Source organism: Bos indicus x Bos taurus, chromosome 1, assembly GCF_003369695.1.
Source record: "Bos indicus x Bos taurus breed Angus x Brahman F1 hybrid chromosome 1, Bos_hybrid_MaternalHap_v2.0, whole genome shotgun sequence".
Taxonomy (NCBI): domain Eukaryota; kingdom Metazoa; phylum Chordata; class Mammalia; order Artiodactyla; family Bovidae; genus Bos; species Bos indicus x Bos taurus.
Window position 1 is genome coordinate 71,467,513 of NC_040076.1, and position 19,150 is coordinate 71,486,662.

Genomic DNA, 19,150 nt, shown 5'->3' on the forward strand with positions numbered 1-19,150 from the left:
TACAGAACTAGTACCATCCACATGATACCTGAAAACCAAAGTAAGCTGAAAGTAACTAATGTTACTAGCTCTAAACAAACAACCCCTAATTGATTAGTTTCCTTCTAGCTTCTTACAAGGAAAATAACATAGCTTCAGTCTCAATGGTTCTTTCATCATCGCTTAAAGCACAAAACAAACAAATTCAAGATATGGCAAGAATCAAAAAAACATGAATAAGAGAAGATTAATAAAAGTAGATCCACAGCAGAACCAGAGAAGACACAGATGTCAGAACTAAAAGAAAAGGCGTTTAAAATGGCAACTTTAAACATATACAACATATTAAATACAAATGATCCTACTGTTCTGCCAGGTCCTCCAACTTTCTCCAATCCCTCAGCCATGGCATCGACTACTAATTAATGACAGCACTTTTTCCTTCAACCTGTTACTAGATTTCTTAGCAAAGACCTCTAAATACAAAATATCAACAAAAGTAGGTATCAGGGAAAAAAAATCTATTTGGTCAAAAGGTAGGCTTTTTCAGTCACAGGGTTCATGAAGAAATGTAAAGATACCACTTTGAAATGGAGCAGTGGACAAATCAAACTTAGTAAGTAGGTGAAAATGTGTCTTTGATGCCTCCCTCCCATCTAATTAAAAAAACACTTTCTGGTAAGGATCTCCAAGATGAATTTAAATTCTACCTCCCAGGAAAATGTGCCCAAAAGAAGTAAGTGCTTATGTCCACAAAAGACTTCTACAAAAAAGTTCAAAGCAGCTTTACTCTTTACAGTCCCAAACTGGAAACAATACAAATTCTAACAACAGCAGAATAAAGTTGTGGTATATTCATGAATAAGAATACTACACAGCAATAAAATGGGAAAATTTACTGACACATCCAGTGACAAACATGCTCAGCAAAAGAAACCAAAAGAGATCATATACACTGTATGACTACATTTATAAGAAGTTCAAAACTAATCTACAGTGAAAAAGGTTAGAAAAATGATTACCTCTGGGGAGGGAACAATGTTCTTCTTTTAGGAAGAACATTTAGGAAGTTAGTCCTCTGGAGTACTGAAAATGTTTTATTTTTTTATATAGGTAGTGGTCATGGTTATTAAAAAACACCAAAATGCCTACATAAGATTTGTGAGTTTTACAAAAAGAAAGTCATAACAACAATGATAATAAGGCTGTGAAGCCAGATACATGCTAATGACTGATAAACAGGAATCTCTAGGAATTATTGGAAGGTTTTTGCATACTACTAAACTGAGAAGAACTGTGATGATGAAAGCATATTTGTCTTTACTGCATGTTAACTTTAAATACCTCCTAGCATTTTGTTTATATGCCCTTTGCAAACAACCATTCTGAATTATCTTTTTAGATATTTATCTTCAACACTAGACCCAAAGTTCACCTGGGGCAAGTGTCAGAAAACATTCTCCATAAAGGGCCAGATAGTAAATATTTTCAGCTTTGCAGGTCAAATGGTCTCTGCTACCAACTACTCAAATTCTAACACTGTAACACGAAAGGAGCCAAGACAGTAAGTAAATGAATGTGGCCTGATTTGGCCCACTGGCTGTCTCAATTTAGAGCAAGAACTATACTAACCATCTTTGTTTTTCCGTTTCTAGCTTATATACAGATTACTTCATGTACAATAGGGTACTCAGCAAACCAAAGCTGAAGGTAATCTTAAAAATGATCTCTTCTAATCCCTTCATTTTATAGTGAAAAACCTGTAGTCTAGAGGTTAAAATTTTGCTCACTATCATCACTGTTTGGGCAGTGCTTCCTTTTGGTAAACACATGAAGACTTACATCCCTATTTAATACTGATTTGAATTTCAAATCAAGTAACATATCAAATTAAATAAATATCAAAACAATTTTTACTTTAGAAAAATATCTTTACTGGTAGAACTTTTTAGTTTGCTTTTAAGCCATCTATACAAGCTTTGAATCATACCACCATACAGAATCAATCAAGTGACTACTTAAATCCTATCATGTAAAATAAGAAGCTAAGATTTTTGTTTCAAGATCCAAGTTTCTCTAAAAGCCAAAAATCGTGACAATGAACATATTTAATGGGAGTTAACATTAGGTAATAAATATAATTTAACAATTAAGTTATCAGAGTAATATTTTATATAGTTATACTCCAAACTAATAAATACTCCAATCTAATACTTCTAAAAACATGATCCTAGTATACGTTATTGAACACTTTTCATGACAGTAAAACAATTAGGCAACAGTAGAGGGCAGCATTTCTATACATTATTAAAATACTTTCTAATACTTTCTAAAATCTAATAAACTTAAAATGTCTATACTAAGACTTTCTTTAAAAAGTTCTCACACTCCTTTCAAAGCTGCTGGCTAACACACAATTTTAATACAACCCAGCACAAGTAAAAGTGCTCCGATGTATAATTATGAAAGACATTTCTGTTCATAATTCTCAAACTGATAAGCCAAAACAATTTAACATTTCTCTGATGATTTATTAATTACCATTATCAGTTACCCACTTAAATAGTTGAGTATCCACTGGAATCACAAATAAATATTTTTTCCCACATAGGGACAATCCTTTTTCTTTATTCACATAAGATGGTTACATACTAATCACCAAAAGGATATATAGTAAAAAAACTTTTGGCAATCAGAGACTCAAGGAGCTGTCTCCAAAGACAGCTATTATCATTAACTCTAAGATCCAAAATAAAAGCAGCAAAAGAAGAGGTAAATAAAGCAGAAACAGGTGTAAAAGTATCTTTAAAACTCATCCTTTTTCATTTTCCTTTATTCCTAATTCCAACTTGCCTTCATATAGAACTGTACCTAATAACCACCCTTAACAAAGAAAGAGAGCCAATACACTATTCATAAAAGGCAGGGAACAAGAATTATAAGAGGGAACACCAACAGTGTAAGGGCAGAGAGAAAGATTCAGAAAAGACTGTTGTGACTAACTAGAAGGCTATATTCTCTTACTACTTAATAAAAATTATTAAAAATATCTGATAACGTTATTAAAGTCTTACTATTTCACACACTTGACAGTATATAATTATTACTCAATTAATCTTTAACAACCCTATGAAGTAGGTGCCATTATATCCCTATTTTAGAGATGTGGAAACAAAATGCAGAAGGAATAAATGACTTGTCCAGGCATCAAGTGTTGGGCCAGAGCTTGAGCTCTTAAATATTATCCTTTATTCTCTGCCCAGACTAACCTGCACAATTTCAGCTGAGTGATTTCTTCAGAATGCAGACCAAAAGGAATTTGAAAAGTGAGAGAGTGATAAAATAAGAAGCTTTAGTTATTCATTTTAAAGTTCAAATGTAAAAGCATAAGCAAAAATAGGCAGTACTTGAAAGCAATCTCTAGTCCCTTTTATAAAATGATACAGTATAGTCATTGTTCTGTATCTACAGATGCAGAACCTGAGATTATGGAGAGCCAATTGCACTTATTTAGAGGCTGTTCCCAATATCAAAATACTTTCTCAGACTCTAAATTGATTCTAAAGTCTATGTGTGTAGACAAACAAGAATCATCTTTTTTTTTTTTTTTTTTTTTAAAGAAAAAACTCAAAAACAGAGAAGCAGAGAATAACTATATTAGATGTTAGGGCATACTAAAAAACTTCAGCAGGTATTAATAAAAGCCATCAAGTTGGTTCTTAAATGGACAAATCAATGAAACAGAATTCAATATCCAGAACAGACCCAAATATATGGGAATTTATTTGTCAAACAGTGTTATTTCAATCCAGGGGGATAAATATAAACTTTTGAATAAATGATGCTGGAACAAATGGGTAGCCATGGGGGAAAATATTACGCTGCTTCTACAACTAACACTATACTACTACTACTACTACTACTACTACTACTACTACTAAGTCGCTTCAGTCGTGTCTGACTCTGTGCGACCCCACAGACGGCAGCCCACCAGGCTCCTCTGTCCCTGGGATTCTCCAGGCAAGAACACTGAAGTGGGGTGCCATTTCCTTCTCCAATGCATGAAAGTGAAAAGAGAAAGTGAAGTCGTGTCCAACTCCTAGCGACCCCATGGACTGCAGCCTACCAGACTCTTCAGCCCATGGGATTTTCCAGGCAAGAGTACTGGAGTGGGTTGCCATTGATCAAGATAATCTTCAAATGGCCCTAAGACTTAAAAATGAAATCTTATATAAAACAGTGAAAGGACACCTGGGTGAATTATTTATAACTCTGGAATATGAATGTGGAAGGTTTTACTATGACTCAAAATTCAGAAGAAAGAGAAGGGGAAAGAAGGGGAGGCCTAATAAACAAAGTATGGGGAAAAAATCTTGCTACTCATATTATGGACAAAGGCTAAACCCCCTGTTATATAAAAAGCTCCTAGAAACTAAGAAAAAAAAAGATCAACAACGCAAAAGAAAAAAATATGAAATTTAATAAACCTTGCTTAAACACATGAGAAATGCAAATTAAAACTACATTTATCTACCATTTCTCACTCAAGAAGCTGGCAAAAATACAAAAAATGTGCAAATACATTCTGTCGACAAAGTTGCAGGGAAATAATATATAATCACTCTCGTACATTGCAAAATGACACAACCTAAATGGAAGAGAATCTGACAATAGCTACCTAAATTACCTAAACCAGCAATCCTATATGAAACAGATACATATGCACAAATATAAAATGATACACAAAGTTTTTTTTTTTCACTGAAAAAATATTAACAGTAAAAGGTTAGAAATAACTTTGGTGCCTAGTAAAAATATATTTATAGCTTGTGAAAATCTGGCATTTTTCATGATATATAATACTTGTTATATATCCAACTTTCATCTCTCTCCAATGAGAAGCAGCTGTTACAGGTTATTTATTAAAAGCCCAAGTTTTATTAAGGAAACTATGATATATCAAAACAACTAAACTACACATTTCTATAAAAATGAATGAGAAAAAAATTATGTGTACTAAAATGGAGAACCCTTCAGGATACTGTAAGTAAAACCAGCAAGGGGCAAAAGATTATATAAATATAAAACAAACTACTGTCATATAGGGAAAGGGAGATATAAAACATTCTTAATTTTTGTATACGCACAAACAATGGAAAGAAATAAATACAAATAAAAGTAGTTTCCTATGGGGACCAGAACTGGAAGGGACAGAAGTGAGACAGATACACAGTTTTTTCTTTTTGATGATTTTTGACTCCTGAGTTTGAGTAATATATGAGTTTATTATCTACTCAAAAAAATGTTTAAAAAATTCAGGGGTAAATAAGTGAAGGGTTGGAGGTTGTATGGAATGGTTGTTACAATCAATAATCTAAGTCTACTTAATTAAAATTTACTTCCTCTGGTCAAACTGGAATAGGACAGCACAGATACACAACATTCTCATCACCGCATCAAGTCCCACTAGACAGTACTCAACTTTTTAGTCAGCATTTTGCAGTCTAGAGATGGAAGTAAGCCCTATAAAATGAAAGAGAATTAGATTCTCCCAGACTAAGTATAAGCAATAAAAAAATAATTATATATACAACCATTCAAAAAAATCAGTCAAATACTTAAGTGACTAGTAGGCAAGTATCAAGACAAGATGATGTAGTCCATCCCCACCATAAACTAAGAAAGAGGTGGAAAACACTGGGAAGACAGGCCATTGTCTGGGTCATTCTGAATTTATAATATAGAAAGATGAATAAATTTTAGTGACTATTTTCCAGCATATCAACATAAAACCATATTAAAAATAGGACTAAATACAAACTAAAATATTCACTTATTTTTTTTAATCCACAAGTTTGGAATACCAATGCCAAAGCCTCATTCATTCAACAATTATTTACTGAGTATCCACTACATGTAGATACTCAGACACTTGGTCAGGCCTCAGGAATATCATAAGAATAAAAGTCTTATTTTGTAAAGTTTATAGTTCAGTGAAAAAACATACACTAATATAAAATCACACAAATACATGATATACTGCATGATATAGAGGAAAAGTACAGAACACTTATAGAAGTAAAAGAACCTTACTTACTAATCGTGGGCACAAGGAAGGCTTCTCTCAAGAAATAATCTATAAACGGAAACTGAAGGGTTGGGTGGTTTAGTTGCTAAGTTGCATCTGACTCTTGTGGCCCCAAGGACTGTAGCCTGCCAGGCTCTTCTGTCCATGGCATTTTCCAGGCAGTTAATACTGGAGTGGGTTGCCATTTCCCTCTCCAGGGTATCTTCCCGACCCAGGGACCAAACCCAGGTCTCCTGCACTGCAGGCAGATTCTTTACCAACAACAGTAAGATTTAGAAGCAAGGACTTGCAAACAGGAAATTATTATGCATGAAGATTTCAAAGAAGAAAATCACCTCAAAAGAGCTGAGAGGAAGAAAAAAAAGACCTGTAAATAGAAATAATGAAAACTTGGTTCACAACTCCTAAAACATATGTATTGGCAACCCCTTAACTGGATGAGACTCTCCAAGACAGCAAAGACTTCAAATACTACCCTAACAGAATTTAATATGGACTCCAAGTTTTGGCAAACAAGTTGAATAACAACAATAATAACAGCTTGTATTGAGTAAGAGAATAAAATATGAACACTCCTTTCCTCCTAAAAAGCTTAATCAAGAACTCAAGAAACATTTTTTTCTTTACAGGTCTTTCTCCTGGCAACTAAACTTCCACTAAATGACCCTACAATGACTAGCCTCGTCTACCTGATCAACAAACAGGTATAACAAAAGATGGAGAAAGACAGGATTCTACTGCAAGAAATTACTAAAGTTAAGCAACTCCCTTTCTCAAAAGTTAATCGACAGCTGGGAAAACTCTGTACTAAAGAATAAGAATGCCCTTAGCTGCAGCTGCAGTTTATACACAGTGCTTATCACTAACAAAAGAAAACATATTGTATACAATACTCCCAAATCACTATTGTTGGCTCTTGTATGCTTTGAGTTAATCTTCCCATTGTGATAATGAGCCTGACAAAACTACACATCTCTTCCTGGCCTTCCAATGTTATTAACTCTCCATCAACTGACATATATTTACAAGAGAGCTAATTAAGAACACAAGGATTTACAAACACAAAAATCTCTTACACATTATGTGGAAAAGCACAAAATAAAATATTGCATCCAAACTGATTAAATTACATAAAGATCTATGTATGTATACTAACAATAAAGAAATACTGCCACAAGAGAAATGCTTGCTAGGGTCTTTTCCCACATAAAAAATGTAAATGCAGAATAATATTTTTAAAAATGCAAACTGAAGACGAAATACATTTTCATTTCCCATTCAGAGGCAAAACAAACATTACATTTGTGTTTAAAATGTATTAAAACAGAGAAACAACTACAGCTATTTATGATTATCTTAAATTAGTAAATGGCATTAATACTACTGTAAATACAGGCCAAAATTTGGCTGTTCAGTAACAGTGATGATTTACTCATCACAGCTCACAACCTAGCTATTTGTAAAGGTTTTAAAATAAGAGTCTTCACTGTGAAGAATATAGTTATTGTTGGGTGGGGGGTGGCCAGGGGGAGGATGGAAGCCCAGAAAACTAATCATCATTGCTTTAGCTCAACCCACATGCCTGTTCTTAAGGGTATCCATGGTAGCAGTGATGCAACATGCCTACCTAGCTCACCATGCCTACACAAGTGGGAGAAAGGGGAGGCGGATGATGAAAAAAAATTCACTTGAAAAGGTGTTTTAGTATTAACATGATAGAATTACATCAACTATATTGATAGACTTAAAAAATACATATAAAACCATAAAGCTCTCTAAAGATCAGAAAAGCAAGGAAAGGCTCAAGAGGGAAAGAAAACACTGCAGCACTTTGGCTGAAAAGAAAATTAAGATTTTTGCTCTTTCTGCTGTAGCTATTGGTTAAATATGTTCAAAGAGTTTTATTTCTAATAATAGGAGAAATCATTTTAATTTATCTCTTTCAAAAGTAACTACAAATATGTTTTAGGCTTCCTAATTTCCATCCTACATCTTTTCTATTTTTGTTTTAACAGTTACATAATAAAAACTTATTAAAACTTTTATGTATTGATTCCATACAATTTTTTTTTAATGGTAGCTCTCTTTTGCTTAAACAGGATCAAATATAAGATTCTTAAAATTTATCAAGAAAGATAAGGCAGAGAGAAGATAGACCATTTCAAAAAACCTGTAATATTAGAAATACACTATTAGAAATATTAGATATTCTATAATATTATTCTGTATTATTAGAAATATTCTATAATATTAGAAATAAAAACTAAAGTGAATGAAATGATAAAAGGTTAATCACAGACAGAAACCACAGACCATCACGAAAAGAACTTATATATATATTAAAAAAAAAAAATCACTAGACTAAACCTGTGTCCCAGGCTTACTGCCCTTTAAACATTCTTTTAAGAATAGTTTGATAAGACAGTTTTACATGGAAGACATAAACAGAATGGGAGCAGACAATAAGCATGTTAGTATCTGATCAAAACTCTTATTGTTTGAACTATAACTTTGAACAAGCAAACAAAACTAATTTCTATCAGTTTTCTTGCTTTTCCTCTTGTTGTGAAAAATAATTCACTATATAAGAACAGACTTTGCAGATTCCACAAATTTACTGATTCTTTTATTACTGAATGTAATTTAAAAATCTCAACAATTTTTGTCTATCATGTGGCATTATAAGTTTATAGAAACCCCCCCAAAATAAATTATTCCATATTTTAAAAGCCAATGTATAAATTTTAAATGTAAGCATCTTGAATCTTACAGTCACACAATGTCCACAAACTGGTGCTCAGAAATAAAAGAAACCAAACTTAGAACTTAAGTGAAATACGTTGCACTTTGAGGAAAAATGAGAAAAACAGACTTTGAAACAAATAACTTTTAAGGAGTTCTTGAACAAGTATAATCATTTTAAATCCAATCAACATCTTTCCAAAGGCAACACAATCAGAACTTTACTATTCTCCTTTTAAAAAAACTTACTATATTTGCAATAAATAAAGGAGAGAATCCAGAAAATGTTCTCAAAATGAGTTATATTTTCAACCAGTACGACATATGGGGACATAAAAAAAAGTAGAGGGGAGAACTTTGAGAATATATTTAGAAGATATAATTAGGGCCCTATAAACCTTTGCTGTTGGGAGAAAGCCTTCCTATAAACCACAGGGGGAAAATATCCATTTAATAAACTACTTTTAGCTATCTGAAACACACTTCAGAATATTACCTTTCCTAAAGGAAATAAACTAAGCATCATATGGATTCAAATTTCAAATATATAACAATGGTTACACTTTATTTTTTAAATATATTATAAACAAAAAAGTCTCTCACGGTCTGTCACTAACAAACATAGAAAGCATACTGTATCTTACCTTTGTAGTTACAATGCACAGGCAATCCATTACTCTACCATTACAATACTTAATACATAAAGCAGTTTATTGCAAGCTATAAGTTGCCTATATGAATAAAAAATAAAAATAAAGTTGTGAGATAAAACCACTGATGAAAAGTTATAACTGTGACAAGATCTCTCCAGGATCCATTCTTAGAGGTAGCAATTTTTCTACTACCTGAAATACAGGAAACCAGAATGTGTCACGTGCCCTACAATCTTCTTTATGTAATCTATATTTGAAGAACTTGAAATTATCCCACAAAACACTGTGGAAGTCGTCAGGGTTTATTCCACAAGAGATCACTGCTGCTTCAGATGCTATTTCATTAATCCCTCTTTTAAAGATATGAGGTTGACAGGGAGTCATCTGATGAAATGTTCCACAAAATGTTCCCGATATAAATTTAAAATTCCTTCTCCATGTTTGCTACAGTTTGGATATTCGAAAAGAAAAAAAAAATCACTAAAAAGGAAAAAAAAAATTGTAAGCAAACATTTCTTTCACTAAACCATTTCAGCAACTGCAGCTTGCAAAGTAATGACTTTCTCAGGCAGTAATGAATGGAATATTCCATGTGGTATTTTTGAGAAGGGGGGAAAAGAAGAACAAAATGCAATAATTTAAAATATTATCTCTAAAACTTACTTCTTTTCCCTTTAAGAAAAAATGGTAATAGTAACATTTACCAATGTAGTCAGATATTAACTTTAGTGCCCCACTAAAACTATTTCACTTAATCCCTTAAAAAAAAAAGCCACCACCACAAAAAGATAATTGTAACTAAGTACCATTTCAAACTCCTCAAGAAGACTTTGTTTTTAACCCAGAAGTAACCTAACTTTGTGAATTCATGTCCTGTCCTCAAATTCATTGGAAACAGAGCTACATAGGCTGACAGGGGACATGGCATACTGCTGCAACTGGCTTTGAGTTTCCTAATCTTGCAGTCACACTCCCCTGTAAAAATGTGTAATAATGAAGAGTATTACCTGCAATTTCTGTCCACAAGGTTTCCTCATGATGAGGAAATTATACAGATATTATAAATTGCCTCAAATTCAAACAAGTGAACTGCTCCAATTTGCTTTTTATGTCATGGGCTGCAACAGCAACTTTCACACTAAACCGAGTTTCATTATAAAGGATTATGCAAAAGAGTTAATGTATGTCACTTAGTACCTTCACATCATTATTGTTATTATTGATTGGCTATCAGGTGACAGCCTTTTGTTTCAAGTCTGATACACCTAAGACAGATCCAATGGGATTTTATCTTGAACACAATCTAATGGGACTGTTGTAAGGATTAACTAACTAAGGCACAGCACTTAAAATAATGCCCATCTTTCTAAGCGCTTAGTACAAGCCAGTTACAGCTATATATCTACATACATGCACATGCAACTATAAGGCTTGAAGGGTGGGCAGAAGTAAATTTCATCATTGGCCAACACATCCTTTCCTCCAAGCAGAACAGGTATCTTGGGAATTACCTACTCAGTTAGAGACTGAGAGTATCTGCTTTTTCCCACACACCCCAACAATCATTTGTTTGCTCTCAAGACAAAAAAGTAAAGCCCACTCATGGGTCATGATTCCTTAAACAAAGTTTACCATTTTAGAAAGAACACTGAAAACATTATAGGTAATATCTAACTACTAAGCACTACAGACGGCAAAGCGTCTGCCTACAATGTGGGAGACCCGGGTTTGATCCCTGGGTCAGGAAGATCTTCTGGAGAAGGAAATGGCAACCCACTCCAGTACTTTTGCCTGGAAAATCCCATGGACAGAGGAGCCTGATAGGCTACAGTCCATGGGATCGCAAAGAGTCGGACACAACTGAGCAACCAAACTTTCTTTCTTTCTGTGAGGGAAAATAAAGGGCTTTGTGAAACGCTTTAGCTAGTTTCTCCCTTAGGGTTCTGTGTAATTTTTATTATCTATTAGTATACCCTATAGAGAGAAGGCATTCCTAAGTTTGGCAGACCTCATGACAGTGGAGATTGAAAATCACTGTATCAAGAGTCAGAAACAGTGCTTCAGCCCATTAACAGAACTGAAACTGTGTAACTTTAAGTAGTCATTGCTATTGCTATTGCTAAGTCACTTCAGTCGTGTCTGACTCTGTGTGACCCCATAGACAGCAGCCAACCAGGCTCTCCCGTCCCCAGGATTCTCCAGGCAAGAACACTGGAGTGGGTTGCCATTTTCTTCTCCAATGCATGAAAGTGAAAAGTCAAAGTGAAGTCACTCAGTCATGTCCGACTCTTAGCGACCCCATGGACTGCAGCCTACCAGGCTCCTCCATCCACGGGACTTTCCAGGCAAGAGTACTGGAGTGGGTTGCATTCTTAGGCAAATTCAGATGAAACTTCAAACTGACTCAATTAACATATAAATATTTAACAACATATTATTAAAAATATATCTAAAATACTGTTTTATTCTACTCACATTCAGAAAACAATTTTGGTCAAACTTCACATTCACCTTAAATGTTAGGGTCATGATTATAACTACAACCACTTTTTAAATTAATTCTTCATTTTGCTCAATTTCACTTCCATCTAAGTTGTTTAGATACAGCACTTTTAATCCATGTATTAATATATCACCTTACATATCTCAAATCACTGTTAGTACCTATTCACAGATACTAATAGATTTTCCCTATTTGTTTTCTCAGTATATATTATAACCTCTATAATATAACCACTTACTATATTATTCTTTAGTATACTTTTTAATTTTCAAAAAAAGTTTACACATACTATCCAATGCCTGCAGTTTTTAAGGTCATACTCAGGAATAATTATTTAATCTGTGTTAACTTCTACACTCACTGCATCTTTTACAAACATCCAAACTGACAGTGATTAAGGACATTTCAAGTCAATATCTTCTTCTTAAATAGTCATTTGCTGTGCAAACTATTGATAACTTATAACTATAAATTATAAACTTCTAACTTTAAAAATTTATAGTATTGATAATTATAAATATTATAATATTGATAATATTGATAATTATAATATGAGCAACCTTAGAGGTTTCAAATACAAGCCTTTGGGATGTCAACACCTCACCTAATATTCAGGCACAAAAGATATTTAACAGTATTTTAGAAAATCAATAGCTGTCTATATAGGCAATTGTTTCCAACCATAATAGAGTAATAGGGAGCAGTTTAACTCTCCTACCTTAAAACAACTAAAAAATAGGACAAATAAGGAATAATGATTTCCAGATACTGAACAAAATCCCATAAATGCCCAGAAACTGCCTGGAAAAAGTTTCCACACTGCAGCAGAAGGATGGGGAAACTAAACAAAGTCCAGCAATCTAAGATAAGGAGCCAGAGTTTAGAATTCAGGAAGGTCAAGGTGTCTAAAATTCACAGATAAGAGTACCAGAGAGAAGAGGTGCATAGCATGAGATCCACAGATCTGCAGAGTTCTTCTTGAGTCTTTATTATACCCATTAGTCATATATATAAGGAAACTTGAGGCTGAGGAAAGAACCCTAGGTGGAACAATCCCAAAACTCATAAAGGGCTAAGAAGAATGGAAAAACTCCTAATATACAGGCTCTGGGTGGAGTACTCAGAAGAGTACTGGGACAAAATTAACCCTATACTGAAGGGTGCTTGGTCCCACTAAAAAAAGACTGAATGCAAGTTTCAAAAGGAGCAAGCTCTTTCCAAGTAATTTAACTGTATCTCAAACCAAATCTCAAGAATATTTAAGAGAACACAAAAATGCTGAGGACCTGAAAAGGTAAAATTTATAACATCTGCCAAATCTAATTTAAAAAATTATCAGGTATACAAAGAAGAGGTAAATATAACCTGGAGAGGAGAAAAGGCAATCAACAAAAAGAACCCAGACCTGCAGAAACAAGACTAACAGACACCGAAGACAAATTTATGGTTTCCAAAAGGGAGTAAAGAGGGGGAGAGGGACAAACAAATTAGGGATATGGGATTAACAAACTAGTACTAAACATAAAACAGGTAAGTAACAAGGATTTACCTGTATAGCACAGGAAAGCATACCCAATATCTTATAATAACCTATAATAAAGTATAATCTGCAAAAAGAAAAAAGAATCACTATGCTGCACACCTGAAACACAATATCATAAATCAACTATACTTCAATAGAAACAAACAAATAAAAATCCAAACGACAGATGACAGAATTAGCACTCAAAGATATTTTAAAATTATTATAAACCTATCCCATATGTTCATGAATACAGAGGAAAGCATGAACATCTTAGTATATGTGCTGCCGAAGCGAGCACATGCATGAACATCTTAATGAGACATGGAAAATAAAAAAGGAATCAAATTAAACTTCTAGAGATAAAAATTCAAATACCTTAAAAAAAACTGATTAAATGAGATTAACACTTCAGAAAATTAATGAAGTGAAAACATAACAGAAACTGTCCAAAATACAACACATAGAGGAAAAAAGACTAAAAAAACATGAATCACATCAATGAGCTATGGGACAAATTCAATCAACCCAATAAACGCCTGTTTATACAGTCCCTAAAAAAAAAAAAAAAAAAAGAGAGAGGGTAACAGAAAACAATATTATTGAAATAATGGATAAAAACTTTCCATTATTTGGCAAAAACTATAAACACAGATCCAAGAAACTCCACAAATCCCAAAGACATGAAGAAAATTGTACAGTGGAAAGTGTAAAGGAATGGCAAGCATCAAACTCAGGACAGTGATTCATTCTGGGGGATGAAGCAGAGAAGGTAATCAGGATGGAAAATAAAAGATTGTCAACTATATAACATTTCCTCTTCTTAAGCTAGGTAACAGGTACATGCATGCATTCGTCAGTTGCCCAGTTGTGTCCTACTCTTTGGGACCCCACTGACTGTAGCCTGCCAGGCTCCTCTGTCCATGGAATTTTCAGGCAAGAATACTGGAGTGGGTTGCCATTTTCCTCCTCCAGGCGATCTTTCCAAACTAAGGATTGAACCTGTGTCTCCTGTGTCTCCTGCACTACAGGCAGATTCTTTACCTGCTGAACCATCATGGAAATCCCTAGATAACAGGTACATGGAGATTCAAAATAGTCTCTTCAGATTTCTGTGTAACTATAATCTTTTTTTTCTAGTAACACACAAAAAGAAGATAATCAACAAGACAGTTGCCAAGAAGACAAAAAATTTTCAAAAACAGATTGTAGCAAACACCACCAAAAGAAATCAGGGAAGGTAAAAAATCCACCTGCCAATGCGGGAGACGTGGTTTCGATTCCAGGATCAGGAAGATCCCCTGCAGAAGGAAATGGCACCACTCCAATTCTTGCTGGGAAAATCTCATAGACAGAGGAGCCTGGCAGGTTACAGTCCATGGGATCACAGAGAGTTAGACACAACTCAGTGACTGAGCAAGGGCAAAGGGCTAGCGACACTGAAGAGGGATTTTATGTTCTTTATCCTTTGCTATACTGATAAATTACTGAGTATGCAACATTTTAATAAAAACAGTAAGATTATTTTATAAACCTACCATTTACTGAGAACTTCACTTTATATCAGACTCTGATTTAAGTTTTACATAAATTATTCCCCTCATACACTCTCTTACAGATGGTGGTAGTGGTAAAGAATCCACCTTCCAATGCAGGAAATGCCAGAGCGGCGGGTTAGATCCCTGGGTCGGGAAGATCCCTTGTAGTAGGAAATGGCAACCCACTCCAGTGAACTGCCTGGAAAATTCCATGGGCAGAGGAGCCTGGCGGGCTATAGTACACAGGGTCGCAAAGAGTCAGACATGACTGAGCATGCTCACATCACCACCATCCCATCCCATACATAAAAGCACCAAAGGAAGGGAGTTCTGTTTTCACCTTCACTTTATAGATGAAGAAACTAAAAGCAGTTAGGCAATCTGCCCTATATTTATAATGTAATGCAACAGATCTAAACACAGACATATAAGAAAATTCTTATGGAACGATACACAGTTCTCATTTTAAATATATAAGAGCTAAATAATATACTATATACTTATTAACATACAGAATTTGTTGAATAAATATATATCAAATGGTTGAAAGTGGTTGTCTCAATGAAAGAATATTTTAAAAAGGACTGACGTTCAACAATGTACACCTCTCTGTACATATATGTTTTAAGATATGCCTGAATTATCTTTGTAATCAGATTTTTTTTTTTTAAGTAAATAACTGAAAAAGATAGCAATTCCTGTGGAAAAGAAGCATCAGAAGCCAGGTTACAGTGCTGGCTTCAGCAGCACATATACTAAAACTGGAACCATACAGAGAAGATTATCATGGCCCCCGCACAAGTATGACATGCAAATTCATGAAGCCATCCATATTTTTATACCTATGGCTGATTCATGTTGATGTATGGCAGAAATCAACACAATATTGTAAAGCAATTATCCTTCAATTAAAAATAATTTTTCTTAAGAAGCCAATTACAGAATATTGGGAATGAGAAGGACAGAATGGAAAAATATAAACTACTTTTTTCAAGAAACTTAACTAGGAAGAGAAGGAATACTACAGGGTCCTACTGAGAACTTTTCCTATTTGTCTGTTTTCTTTTAATGGAATCTTTGAATGTGTTTATAGGGTAAACGGAAAAAGGAAACAAAGGTCCAAGAGAGGATAAGGTTATAGGATTACATGAGGAGTGGAGAGAATGAGATTTCAAAAGATAAAAAGATCAACAGTGCAACAGAAGTTTTCAATATTTATCTGAGACAGTGACTTTCACATAACTGAAAATGTATTTCTATAAAGCTGGAAATTTCTGTGGTGAGCATGTATTACTTTGGTAATCCCAACAAATGGGGAGGGTTATTTTAAATATCCATACACTTTACTGGGGAAAATGTATATATGCATTTTATTCCAACTCAAAATCCCCACATTTTTCACATTTGGAGAAACACAAGGGGGAACTTGTTTAAGAGCATATGAGGTGATAGTAATGCTCTAATACTGAAGATGGTAACAGATGCAGATATGGATAACAAATAAAATTATTTAAATGAGTTACTGAAAATGTCTTATAATCAAAACTCATAATTTAAAACTGGGGATGCCTTCTTGCAGAGCATGAATCTGTAACTATTGTGGTACACTTAAGCTTTAACAGATTTTTATTTTCTTAGTAACTATAATATTTTGCCAAGTTTTCTCCTAGATTAACAGCTTGGCATAATATGGCAGTTGTTCCACTTCTCTCATAGCATTTCATTATATTTCACTTCCATTTAAAAGTTATTATTTTAGTGGTATTTCCTTTGGTTCTAGAACTGGCATCTACCATTTACACACTGAAATAAGACTGTCATAGATATAAACATAAGAACATAAAAATTACATAACAGTGAATATAAAATAACAGCATAGAGGTCATCAAAATCACCTGCAGAAACATATAATACACACGTCACTTAGTACACACACCTGTCAGCTTTGGTCTTGATGAAACTTTTCAATTACAGGGTCTCTAAGGGTTGTGCCGGAGAAGGCAATGGCACCCCACTCCAGTACTCTTGCCTGGAAAATTCCATGGACAGAGGAGCCTGGTAGGCTGCAGTCCATGGGGTCGCTAAGAGTCGGACACGACTGAGCGACTTCCCTTTCACTTTTCACTTTCATGCATTGGAGAAGGAAATGGCAACCCACTCCAGTGTTCTTTGCCCGGAGAATCCCAGGGACGGGTGAATCTGGTGGGCTGCCATCTATGGGTCGCACAGAGTCGGACACGACTGAAGCGACTTAGCAGCAGCAGCAGCAGCAGCAGCAAGGGTTATGCATTATTTCAAGTTTTACACACTCACACCACTTAAAAACTAGAATTAAATGAGACAGCACTGTAAATCTGGTGGCAGAGAGAGGGAGTTCAAACTAGTGTCTCCAGGATGTAATGAGAGAGAGAGACATTCTGCTAGAAAAACAGAATATTAGTTAACAAGGATAAAAACCTTGAGGACACTTATGAAGGACAGAGGAAAACAAGCTGAGCACCAATACATATGATTATCAACTACTCTGAAGGCAGGAATTCAAATATGTGAAAAAATTATGAAGTTGTGCTATAAAATTTGGTCAGCTGTCTTCCAAAGCACATAGTAAGAACTGAAATGGAGGTGTGCATTAGGGATATAGAGTTACGGGATAGATGGTACCAAAGTACTGAATTTGAATAGACAAACCTCTGCTAGCAAAGTAATGTCTCTGCTTTTAAAAACACTGTCTAGATTTGTCATAGCTTTTTTTCCAAGGAGCAAGTGTCTTTTAATTTCATGGCTGCAGTCACCAACTGCAGTGATTTTGGAGCCCAAGAAAATAAGGTCTGTCATTGTTTCCACTGTTTCCCCTTCTATTTGCTATCAAGTTATGAGACTGTATGCCATCATCTTCATTTTTTGAATGTTTGAGTTTTAAGCCAGCCTTTTCACTCTCCTCTTTCATTTTCATCAAGAGGCTCTTTAGTTCCTCTTCACTTTCGACCATAAGGGTGGTATCATTATTGGTATTTCTCCTGGCAATCTTGATTTCAGCTTGTGCTTCATCCAGCCCAACATTTTGCATGCATAGAAGTTAAACAAGCAGGGTGACAATATACAGCTTTGACATACTACTTTCCCAATTTTGAATCAGTCTGTTGTTCCATGTCCAGTTCTAACTGGAGCTTCTTGACCTGCATACAGGTTTTGCAGGAGGCAGGGAAGGTGGTCTGGTATTCCCATCTCTAAGAATTTTCCATAGTTTGTTGTGATCCACACAGTCAAAGGCTTTAACGTAGTCAATGAAACAGAAGTAAATGTTTTTCTGTAATTCTCTTGCTTTTTCTATGATCCAATGGATGATGGCAATTTCGTTCTTCTGCCTTTTCTAAACCCAGCTTGTAAATTCAAATTACTAATTTTTCTCTTATTTTATTAATTATAGTGTGGTATTTTCATTGTCTAGGTAACAAATCCAATTACTAAGCAAGTTTATTAAATTAAGTCAGAGAAAAATATCTGCCTTAAAGTCTGAAATTTTAAGTTCTAATCTCAGTTTTTCCAAATGATAATATTGTAAGTTTAGGCAGTCACAACATCCCTGAATTACAGTTCACTGAATTTTAAAGCGAGTATCAGCTCTAAGTACTAAAGACCAAAATCTGACTTAACTCATATATATTAGGAGATTACTAATAGGCAAGAATCCATAATCCTGTAACATCTCAAAATATAATAATGTATGTGAAGGGGCCCTTTAAAACTACACAAGTTGAAAGTAAGATTTTTATAATGCTTTCCTATGGAACATGTGAACATTTTTTTTTAAAAAAGGAAGAAAGAACACAATGTACCAGCTTAAAAATTAATACTATAATATGTTTAGACCAGTAATGTTTCTCAAATTTTATATTACTAATTCTGATGCAAAAGACTAAAGATAAGGCTCTGCCACCTGCCTCTTTACTCTTACATACCAAAGATAATATTGCAAAGAAAAGGCATTCAGAAGGAAGAGAGAAACAGAAGTCACTATTCCAACTGATTCTAGTTCTGGGGCAGTGAAAATTCAAAATGAACTTGAGAGAACTGTGCCAGCATGCAAGAACATACTCAAAGACAAATGTATGCATGTCAAAAGGA

At 34.4% G+C, this 19,150-nt stretch overlaps 1 protein-coding gene and 1 non-coding gene across 17 annotated transcripts in view; one reads left to right on the top strand and one right to left on the bottom strand.

Moving 5' to 3' along the window:
• Positions 1-19,150, bottom strand: part of DLG1 (discs large MAGUK scaffold protein 1) — a 270,922-nt gene that overhangs the window by 214,811 nt on the left and 36,961 nt on the right. The gene's annotated exons all lie outside the window — the stretch shown is intronic.
• On the top strand, positions 15,757-15,863 carry LOC113899844. Its single transcript, XR_003513016.1, has one exon. It is a non-coding gene; the product is annotated as a U6 spliceosomal RNA (small nuclear RNA).